The sequence below is a fragment of the Plecotus auritus genome (genome assembly GCF_963455305.1).
Source record: "Plecotus auritus genome assembly, chromosome: X".
In the NCBI taxonomy this organism is placed as follows: Eukaryota; Metazoa; Chordata; class Mammalia; order Chiroptera; family Vespertilionidae; genus Plecotus; species Plecotus auritus.
The window spans coordinates 61,514,093-61,525,492 of record NC_137784.1 but is presented as its reverse complement, the minus strand read 5'-3'; positions in this window follow the sequence as shown (position 1 = coordinate 61,525,492).

Here is an 11,400-nt window from a genome sequence, read left to right as displayed (position 1 = left end):
CGTCCCCTGCTCACCTGAAGCCCCTAAAATAGTTGGAGTTCCCAGTGCTCAGAGGCTCCCATGAGCTTGTGGGGTTGGGCCCTTGGTCATCGGTTTTTATTTTTTTTACTACATTTCTTCCATTTGTACTGATCACACTTCGTCTGGAGTGGGGCAGGCTCAAGTGACCTCGTGGAGCATCTAGGGAGGGGAAGCGGGCACGAGGCCAAGTTCCAGGAGGCCGGCAGTGCTGTCAGGATCATGCTGGCAACTCTGGTCCATTGGTGCCTGGCCTGTCCTCTTGAGATTGAACCTAAAGGACTGCTAAGGAAGCCAGTCCCCAGTTCCACCCAGCCTCCACCACCGATTGATTGGAGTCTGAGGGCTGAGAGGAGGGAGCAAGAGGTCTACCTTTTAGCCACTCGCCAGTCACGCTCGCCAGTCACCGCTGCCACTGATTGATCAGCTCCTACTCCCTCAGCTCCCTAGCCCGGCATGGTCAAACCTTCGGTCATTGGGGATGTTACAACCCTGGCTCTTTATTATTATAGACTAGAAGCCCGATGCATGAAGATTTGTGCTAGAATGGGCTTTCCTTTCCCTGGCTGCCAGCACCACCTTTTCACTCCAGCCCAGCCCCTTTCTGCTCAGACCCCTCCTTCCCATGCTGCCAGAGGCCCTGAGAGACCAGGGGTGGGGCAGGACGCCTGTGTCATCACCATGGCAATCACACAAGCTTCCTGCGCCGTCACTCTGCGGCTGAGTATGCAAATTAACAGCCATCTTTGTTAGGTTAATTTGTATATCACTCCTGATTGGCTGGTGGCGTAGTGGAGGTACAGTCAATTTACATGTTTGTCTATTATTAGGAAAGATGGGAGAAAAATACACGTAAAAACTGATGACTAAAAAGGGGTTGAGAAAAATAAAAATATGTAATATTTTGGGATATGTGCAGAAGAGAAAGTTCATAATTGTGTTAATAAAACAAAATGCACAGAATGGTAATATGTCTCAAAACTTCATGTTCTCTAAAAAAAAAAGCAAGACCCACAGGATTAAGAATGGTGGTGGAGTAAGTGAATGCTACACAGACATTCCCAGGACCAAACTGAAATTACAACTACAATACAATACAAAACAAAACAAAACAAAAAACCATGCTGAATAACCAACTAAAGACTAGCTGAGAACCTTGATAACCAGGGATGGAAAGTGGAGACCACATAAGAAGACCACATAGAAAGCTCAAAAGTGCTGGTCAGGCTCCCACAAACAGCAACTGAAGTTCTGTAGAGATAGCTGAGCTGTGAGAGATTGCCATTGAAAACTTTGTATCTAATCCCCAATCTGCTCCCCTCTCCTACCCATGGAGAGATCACCAGAACTGAGAAATGTGCCCACATAATATCTGGCTGTGAACAGCAGCAGGACTGCTGTCTCCCAGGGAGAGATAGATAGAAATCCAGGCACCCTCTTAAAAGGCCAACACACAAAATTTTGAGTGCTGCCACTCCACCTTGGGCTCCAGCTGAGGGAGGCAGAATGGACTGGAGCTTTGTAAGAATAAGCCAGGGTTGGGGGCTCTGGGATTAGAGCGAGGAAGGCAGCCACCCTGGAGCTTTCACTCCCTCACACTGCAGAGGTCATCTTTCTGAGGCAGACCTTTGCTATACAGGCCATTTTTGCCTGGGGGAAGACAGTTGACCTAGAATATTGGAAAACCCCTTGCCCCACCCTGTGGAGTTTCTGAGGCCAATTAAGAGACTGAGAATACCAATTAGCCTCCAGGGAATCACCAGAAAAGCAGCTAAGCAAAACAGAGGCAAGGAATATGTAAGAAAAAGAATTCAGAATAAGGGTCATATAGTTCATAAACCGGATGGAGGAAAAAATCAACAACTTATGCAAGAAACAAGAAGAAATGAAGAGTGATATAGCTGCAATAAAAAACACCACGGAAAGTTTCAACAGTAGACTAGGAGAAGCAGAGGACCAAATTAGCGAATTAGAAGACAGGGAAGCAAAACACACCCAAATTGAACTGCAATTGGAGAAAAAAATTAAAGGACAGGAGGAGAGCTGAAGGGAACTATGGGACAACATGAAACGAAGCAACATATGATTAATAGGGGTTCCAGAACAACAGGAAGAGGAACAAGGGTTAGAAAACCTATTTGAAGAAATAATGTCAGAAAAATTCCCTGCTGTGGGGAAGAAATAAGTCATACAAGCACAGAGAGTAACAAACAAGATGAACCTGAAAAGACCCACACCAAGACACATCATAATTATGATGGCAAATGTTCAAGACAAAGAAAGAATCTTAAAGGCTGCAAGAGAGAGACAGAAAGTTACATACAAGGGAGCCCCCATTAGATTATCAAATGATTTCTCAACAGAAACACATCAGGCCAGAAAAGAATGGAAGGAAATTTACAAAGTGATGGAAAGCAAGGGACTGAATCCGAGAATACTCTATCCAGCAAGGCTATTATTCAAAATTGAAGGGGAAATAAGGAGCTTCACAGACAAAAAAAGGCTAAGGGAATTTATCACTACCAAGCCAGCAATGCAAGAAATGCTAAAGGGACAGGTGCAAAAAGTAGGAAAAAAAAGGTAAGAAAGAACACAGGCACAAAAAATAAAAATGGCTACAAACAATTACCTTTCAATAATAACTTTAAATGTAAACGGACTAAATATTTCAATCAAAGGCATCGAGAGAATGGATGGGTAAAAAAAATGACCCATATATATGCTGTCTACAAGAGACCCACCTCAGAACAAGGAACTCACAGAGACTGAAAGTGAAGGGTTGGAAAAATATCTTTCAGGAAAATGGAAATGAAAAAAAAGCTGGGGTAGCAATACTTATATCTGACAAAATAGACCTCAAAGTTAAGGCCATAACAAGAGATACAGAAGGCCATTTCACAATACTAAAGGGATTGATACAACAAGAGGATATAACCCTGATAAACATGTATGCACCCAATCCTGGAGCACCCAAATACATAAAAAAACTCCTGGAAGATATCAAGGGAGAGAACAACAACAATACAATCATAGTAGGGGACTTTAATACACCACTGAAATCACTGGATAAATCCTCTAGACAAAAAAAAAAAAAAAAAAAAATCAGCAAAGAAACAGAAATCCTAAATGACTCACTAGATGAGATGGACTTAGTTGACATCTTCAGAACATTTCACCCCAAAGCCTGGAATATACGGTCTTCTCAAGTGCACATGGGACATTTTAAAAAATAGATCACATATTGGGTCACAAGCAAAGTCTCCCCAAATTCAAGAAGATTGAAATCATATCAAGCATTTTCTCAGACCACAATGGCATAATATTAGAAATAAACTACAATAAAAACAGCCCCCAAAATTCAAACACTTGGAAGCTGAATAGTATGCTATTAAAAAGTGATTTGGTTACCAAAGAGATCAAAGAAGAAATTTAAAACATCCTGGAAACTAATGACAATAAAAACACAACAATCCAAAATCTATGGGACACAATGAAAGCAGTCTTGAGAGGGAAATTTATAGCGCTACAGGGCTACCTCAAAAAAAAAAAAAAAAAAAAAACCCAAGAAAAAATGGTAATAAATCATATAACTGTACTCCTCAAAGAATTAGAAATAGAGCAACAAGAAAAGCCCAGAGTGAGTAGAAGGAAGGAGATAATAAAGATCAGAGCATAAATAAATGATATAGAGACTAAAAAAACAATACAAAAGATCAAGGAAACCAAGAGCTGGTTCTTTGAAAGGATAAACAAGATTGATGAACCTCTAGCCAGGATCACCAAGAAGCAAAGAGAGAGGACCCGAATAAACAAAATCAGAAATGAAAGAGGCAAAATAACAACAGACCCCACTGAAATACAAAGATTGTTAAAAAAATACTATGAACAACTCTATTCTAACAAACTAGACAACATGGAGGAAATGGACACATTCCTAGAAAAATACAACCATCTAAAACGCAATCAGGAAGATTCTAAAAATCTTAATAGGTCAATAACTATGGAAGAAATTGAAGCAGTCATCAAAAAGCTTCCAGCAAACAAAAGCCCAGGGCCAGACGGCTTCACAGGGGTGTTTTACCAAGCATTCAAGGAAGAATTAAAACCTATCCTCCACAGACTATTTCAAAATATTCAAGAGGAAGGAACACTTCCAAGCTCATTCTATGAAGCCAGCATCACCCTAATACCAAAAGCAGATAAAGAAAACACAATGAAAGAGAATGACAGGCCAATATCCCTCATGAACATAGATGCCAAAATCCTCAACAAAATTCTAGCAAATTGAATCCAGCAGTACATCAGAAAGATCATACAGCATGACCAAGTAGGATTTATCCCGGGGATGCAAGGATGGTACAATATTCGCAAATCAATAAACGTGATACATCACATAAACAAATTGAGAGATAAAAACCACAGAGTCATATCAATTGATGCAGAAAAAGCATTTGACAAAATCCAACACCCTTTCTTGATATAAACTCTCAGCAAGGTAGGAATTGAAAGATCATACCTCAACATAATAAAAGCCATATGTGACAAACCCACAGCTAACACCATACTCAATGGGCAAAAACTAAAACCATTTCCCCTAAGAACAGGAACAAGACAGGGATGACTACTCTCACTACTCCTGTTCAATATAGTACTGGAAGTACTAGCCATTGTGATCAGACAAGAAGAAAAATAAAAGGCATCCAAATTGGAAAAGAAGAAGTAAAACTGTTCTTATTTGCAGATGACATGATACTGTACATAGAAAACCCTAAAGACTCCATCAAAAAATTATTAGACTTAATAAATGAATTTGGCAATGTAGCAAGATACAAAATTAACGCCAAGAAATCTATTGGATTTCTATACCCCAATAATAAGCTTACAGAAAGAGAGACTAAAAAAGCAGTCACATTTACCATCACAAACAAAAGAATTAAGATAACTAGGAATAAACTTAACTAAGAAGGTAATAGACCTATACTCGGAAAACTACAGGACACTGAAAAAAGTGATAGAGGAAGACATAATCAGAAGGAAGAACACACCGTGTTCATGGATTGGTAGAATCAACATCATTAAAATGTCCATACTACCCAAAGCAATCTATAAATTCAATGCACTTCCCGTTAAAATACCAATGCCATATTTCACAGACCTAGAACAAACCTTCAAAAAATTCATCAGGAATAAAAATATGACCCCCGAATAGCTGCAGCAATCCTGAGAAAAAAGAACAAAGTACGTGGGATCTCAATACCAGATATCAAGCTGTATTACAAAGCCATGGTTCTCAAAACTGCCTGGTACTGGCACAAGAATAGACATATAGACCAATGGATTAGAATAGAGAACCCAGAAATTAACCCAAATCATTATGCTCAATTATATTTGACAAAGGAGGCATGAACATACAATGGAGTCAAGACAGTCTCTTCAATAAATGGTGTTGGGAAAGTTGGACAGATACATGCAAAAAAATGAAACTAGACCACCAACTTACACCATACACAAAAATAAACTCAAAATGGATAAAGGACTTAAACATAAGATAGGAAACAATCAAAATATTAGAGGAATCCATAGGCAGCAAAAGCTCAGACATATGCCGAAGCAATTTCTTCACTGATACTGCTCCTAGGGCAATGGAAACTAAAGAGAAAATAAACAAATGGGACTACATCAAAATGAAAAGCTTTTGCACAGCAACAGAAACCATCAACAAAACAATAAGAAAGCCCACTGCATGAGAGAACATATTTGCCAATGTTATCACTGATAAGGGTTTAATCTCCAACATTTACAGGGAACTCATACAACTTAACAAAAGGGAGATAAAGAATGCAATAAAAAAATTGACAATAGACCTAAATAGATACTTTTCAAATGAAGACAGAAGGAAGGCCAAGAGACATATGAAAACATGCTCAAAGTCACTAATCATCAGAGAGAGGCAAATCAAAACGACAATGCGGTACTATCTCACACCTGTCAGAATGGCTATCTTCACCAAATCAATAAATGACAAGCGCTGGCGAGGATGCAGAGAAAAAGGTAACCTCGTGCACTGCAGGTGGGAATGCAGACTGGTGCAGCCCCTGTGGAGAACAGTATGGAGTTTCCTTAAAAAACTAAAAATGGAACTCCCATTTGACCCAGTGATCCCACTTCTAGGAATATATCCCAAGAAACTAGAAACACCAATCAGAAAGGATATATGCACCCCTATGTTCATAGCAGCACAATTTACAATAGCTAAGATTTGGAAACAGCCTAACTGCCCATCAGCAGATGACTGGATTAAAAAACTGTGGTACATCTACACAATGGAATACTATGCTGCGGTAAAAAAGAAGGAGTTCTTAACATTTGCAACAGCATGGATGGAACTGGAGAGCATTATGCTAAGTGAAATAAGCCAGGCAGAGAAAGATAAATATCACATGATCTCACTCATTTATGGAATATAATGAACAACATAAACTGACGATCAATAATAGATCCAGAGACCGAGAAACATCGATTAGACCATTACACCTCAGAGGGAAGGTAGGGGAGGGTGGGAATAAAGGGGAGAGATCAACCAAAGAACTTGTATGTATGCATATAAGTCTAACCAATGGACACAGACAACAGGGGGGTGAGGGCATGAGGGAAGTATTGGGGGGGGGTAATGGAGGAATAAGGACACATATGTAACACCGTAATCAATAACAAAATTAAAAAAAAAAATTAGCTTCCAAGCAGAAGCAATTGCCCCACTCTCTTAGAAAACCTCTCACCCGACCCGTGGATGACTGATGGAGGCTACTCAAGGCTGATTCCAATCAGTGCTTAGGCAGAGGCTGGTCTCTGGAGAATCTGACACTTTTTCTGATTTAATTAGTCAGAAACAACATTTGATTCCCTGCTGCAGACACTGCCCCAGACAGCAGTGGAAGGCAATCACAAGCAGGACCTAGCATGTGCTCACCCCTCCACCCCCTGCCCCCACACACAATCCCAGACCACTCAGTGAACCAAAGGTGGTAGGACCCCAAGTGACTGCATATGAAACCTGTGGGACCAGCTCCATGGGTGAAGGGAGTACAGCTCAGAACAGGGATAATCAAGGTATGAGATTAAAAGTATACCCAGCTTCTGAGCTAAGGGGTCCGCAAACACTGAAATACTAGCGGTTTTAACCTCTCAGACCTTAACCAGGTTGCCCAGGGCCAGAAAGGGACAATGACTCACATTCACCTGCACAAGAGAAGCTCCAGGAGGCCCCATATAGACACACCAAGGGACAACATTCAACAATATCAGAGCAAAATCCAGGGAGCTGCACAAATAGCAGACCCGATGCACCTGTATAACAGCTGGCACAACAACATTGGGTTTGAACCTCACTGTCAGCAAGTTGGAAGGGAGACCCCTCCCACAAACGGGGCATCAACAATCAACTCCCAATTATAACAGGAGAGCCCAAATAATGCAAACAAGGGACATTCTTAGAGCATCCAGCTCTGGTGAACAAAGAAACTGCATCACTGGACCTCTCAAGACACTTTCTACATAAAGCCATCCCACAAAGACTGGGAGGCATAACTTTTCTATCTAGTACATAGAAACAAATAAAAAGAGACAGCTAAAATAGGGATACAAAAAAACAACCCCCAAATGAGAGAAAAGGGTGATCTCCAGAAAAAGAACTAAATGAGATAGACACAAGTAACCTATCAGATGGAGAGTTTAAAGCAATGCTTATATAATGCTTAAGGAACTTAGTGGAAATTACAACAGCATGAAAAGGGTAATAGAGTCCATGAATAAGAACCAGACAGAAACGAAGAATGATATATCTGACATCAAGAACACACTGGGAGGTATTAAAAGTAGATTGCATGAAGCAGAGAATTGAGTCAGTGATTTGGAACACAAGGTAGAAATAAATATTCAATTAGAGCAGCAAATAGAAAAAAAGAAGGAAAACGCAGGAAGATAGCTTAAGGGAGCTCTGGGACAACATGAAATGTAACAACATCAGCATTATAGGAATACCAGAAGGGGAAAGGGGTGAGCAAGGAACAGAGAACCTGTTTAAAGAAATAATGACAGATAACTGCCCCAACCTGGTAAAGGAAAATGTTACACAAGTTCAGGAGGCACAGAGAGTCCCAATTAAGATAAACCTAATTGGAAAGGAGGAAATAAAACATTCATTATTCTCAAAGGACATCATATTGTACATAGAAAACCCTTAAGACTCCACCAGGAAACTTCTAGGCTTAATAAATGAATTCAGCAAGGTAGCAGGATACAATATTGACATCCAGAAATTGATGAAATTTTTTATACAACAATAATGAACTCTCAGAAAGTGAATTTTTTTTAAAAAAAGCACTCCCATTTACCATTTCAACAACAACAACAACAAAAATAAGATACCTAGGAATAAACTTAACCAAGGAGGTAAAAGACCTGTACTTGGAAAACTATAGGACATTGGAAAAAGAAATAGAGGACGCTACAAAGAAGTGAAAACCTATGCCATGTTCATGGATTGGAATAATTAACATCTTTAAAATGTCTATACTGCCTAAAGCAATCTATAGATTCAATGCAATTTCTATTAAAATACCAATGACATACTTCACAGAACTAGAACCAATACCCCCAAAATTTATATGAAACCATAAAAGTAACTGAACAGCTGCAGCTATCTTGAGAAAGAAGAACAAAATGGGAGGGATCACAATACCAGATCTCAAACCATACTACAAAGCCATTATAGTTAAAACAGCCTGGTACTGGCACGAAAATAGGCATATAGACCAATGGATCAGAACAGAGACCCCAGAAATTGACCCAAATCATGGCTGTCAATTAATATTTGACAAAGGAGGAAAGAACATACAATGGAGTAAAGATAGTCTCTTCAACAAATGGTGTTGGAAAAACTGGACAGACACATGCAAAAAGATGAAACTAGACCACTAATTTACACCATACACAAGAATAAATTCAAAATGGATAAAAGACTGAAATGTAAAGCATGGAACCAATAAATCTTAGAGGATAACATAGGCAGCAAAATCTCAGACATCTCACGTAGCAATATGTTTACAGATACATCTTCTAGGGCAAAGGAAACTAGGGAGAAAATAAACAAATGGTACTACATAAAAAAAAAGAAGAAAACACTATCAAAATGAAATGGGAGCCCATTGTATGGGAGAACATATTTGCTAATGATACAACTGATAAGGGGTTAATATCCAAAATATATAAAATAGTCATACAATTCAATAAAAGGAAGACAAATAATTCAATTTAAAAATGGCCAGAATACTTGAAAAGACATTTCTCCAAAGAGGACATACAAAAGTCCAAGAGACATATGAAAAAATGCTCCATGTCACTAATCATCAGAGAAATGCAAATTAAAACCACAATGACATATCACCTCACACCTGTCAGAATGGCTATCATCAAAAAAATCAACAAACAAGTTCTGGCGAGGATGTGGAGAAAAAGGAACTCTAGTTCACTGCTGGTGGGAATGCAGATTGGTGTAGCCTCTATAGAAAATAATATGGTGTTTCCTAAAAAATTAAAAATTGGACTTCCGTTTGACCCAGTGGTCCCATTTCTGATAATCTATCATCAAAAATCCCAAACACCAATCAGTAATAATATATACACCCTTATGTTCATAGCAGCTTTATTTAAAATAGCTAAGATTTGAAAATAGCCCAAGTGCTCATTAGTAGATGAATGGATAAAAATTCTGTGGGACATTTACTCTATGGAATACTATGCAGCTGTAAAAAAGAGGGATTACTTATCCTTTGGGACAGCATGGATGGACCTGGAAAATTTATGCTAAGTGAAATAAGCCACACTTAGAAAGACAAATATCACATGATTTCACTTATTTGTGGAATCTAATGAACAAAAGAAATTGACCAAAAAAAAAATAAACTGATGAACAAAAACAGACCCAGAGACAGAGAAGCATCAATCAGACTGTCAAACTTCAGAGGGAAAGTAGGGGAGGGTGGGGGTAAGAGGGAGAGATCAACCAAAAGACTTGTATGGATGCATATAAGCCTAACCAATGGACACAGACACCATGGAGCTGAGGGCATGAGGGGAGGTGGGGGGCCAATGAGGGGGTAAGGATACATATGTAATACCTTAATCAATAAAGAAAAAAAAAAAAAAGAAAACAAGATCCGAAGCATGGAGGTGTGGAACAGACTAACATATCTTGATGTGGGGTTAGGCAGATGAGAAGAGTTAAACCAAAGAACATATATACTTACTAGAGGCCTGGTGCATGAAAATTCATGCACTGGAGGGGGGTCCCTCAGCCCAGCCTGCCCCCTCTCACAGTCCAGGAGCCCTCAGGGGCAGGAGACAACCCGGCGATCAAGGGAAGGTGACGCCCCATCACACCTCTGCTGCTGCCACTGCCGGCAACGCAAGCCTCAGCTGGCCCTGGTTACCTGAGCCTCAGGCGGCCCTAGGTGGCTGGGCAGCTGCCATCTGAGGCTTGCCTGTGCCTCGGGCTGGCCCTGGGCGGCTGGGGGACTGATGGGACTGGGGGACTCTGGAGACAGGCATGTGGAGCAGCTGGACCTGCCTGGGGGGTAAGCCTGGCCTTGCCACATCCCTGCTGCCCCAGTGGGGCTGAGGGTACTGGGTGCCGCCATCTTGTGGATGTGGTTGCCACCATCTTTGAGGGTGTGGCAGTCAATTAGCATATTCCCTCCTATTGGCTGTGGGGCACTGCCATCTTTGTGACAGCATGAGGGTCAATTAGCATATTCCCTCTTTATTAGATAGGATATTCATAGCCCATGGACTCAGGCAATAGGCTATTCAGGTCCTGGGGGGGGGGGAGGTGGTAGGGACTGAGAGGAGGGGAGAAATAAGGGGAAAATGGGAGACATGTAATACTATCAACAATAAAAAATATATTAAAAATAATAAGAAAAAAACTTTCTGTTCTCAAAGAATAATGCAGTCTCCCCATTGTTGAGAGATTATTTCAATCTATCCTCTCATATTTTCAGTGGTACCTTCAGGGTTTATAATTGATCATGTCACATCCTATATAATAAAGATGTAATATGCAAATGGTCATCATGCTGTGAAGCGTAACAACCGACTGTGTAATGATTGGATCATGGATCAACAGGAGGGTGGGGCAGTGAGCTATAAGCGGGTGGTGGAGAACTACAGGAGGGGGCAGGGCAGCAAGCTATGAGGGGGGATGAGGGGGCAGAGGGAGCTACAGGAGGGCAGGGCAGCTGGCATAGAGCTACAGGAGGGCAGCAGTGAGCTACTGGCTACAAGTGGTCCCCGGAGAGCTACAGGAGGGGCAGGCAGCAAGGT